Source organism: Aplysia californica, unplaced genomic scaffold (genome assembly GCF_000002075.1).
Source record: "Aplysia californica isolate F4 #8 unplaced genomic scaffold, AplCal3.0 scaffold00963, whole genome shotgun sequence".
Lineage (NCBI taxonomy): Eukaryota > Metazoa > Mollusca > Gastropoda > Aplysiida > Aplysiidae > Aplysia > Aplysia californica.
This window is the reverse complement of record NW_004798233.1, coordinates 203,873-204,391: the sequence shown is the minus strand read 5'-3', so window position 1 is coordinate 204,391 and position 519 is coordinate 203,873. Positions and strand designations below refer to the sequence as shown.

At 36.8% G+C, this 519-nt stretch overlaps 1 protein-coding gene across 3 annotated transcripts in view; it reads left to right on the top strand.

Annotated features, from left to right (window-relative positions):
* Positions 1–519, top strand: part of LOC101846777 (EVI5-like protein) — a gene marked incomplete at its 5' end in the record, with an annotated part of 12,306 nt that overhangs the window by 2,036 nt on the left and 9,751 nt on the right.

The window sequence follows — 519 nt, the reverse complement described above, 5'->3', positions numbered from 1 at the left end:
GGGGGGGAGTTGTATATAAGTATGTGTCTGGACGTGGTAGAATCAGGCGCTCGTTTATTTTTGGGCTCCTGGAATTATTGGTATCATCTTAAAGCTTGTTCATTTGACCATTCTTTTGATGGAAAAAGTACACGTCTGTCTTGAAAAGAAGTCGAGATATTTGTGATTGAAGGAGGTCGGGGTCACCTGGTTTCAGAGGTAATATTAGCGGGAAAATGAGTGATGAAGTTTGGAGATTCCCAAAGCTTGAGGGTCCTTGGAAACTGAAAATTTACATTTATTGTGCCTTTACTTTAATCAATCTTTTTAAGTTTAAGTAAAATCCACACAGAAATATGTTTTTAAATGAACATAAGGTGTTAAGCCGAAAAATAAAATTTTTTAAAAAGTTGTCAGACTGGAGGAAAAATGCAGATATCTTCAATTTCATTATTTTGACAAGCGCCTGATTTCACCCCGATGCCTCACGTATGTACGTTTGTGTATGTGAGTGGGGGGGATAGGGAATTTATATATATA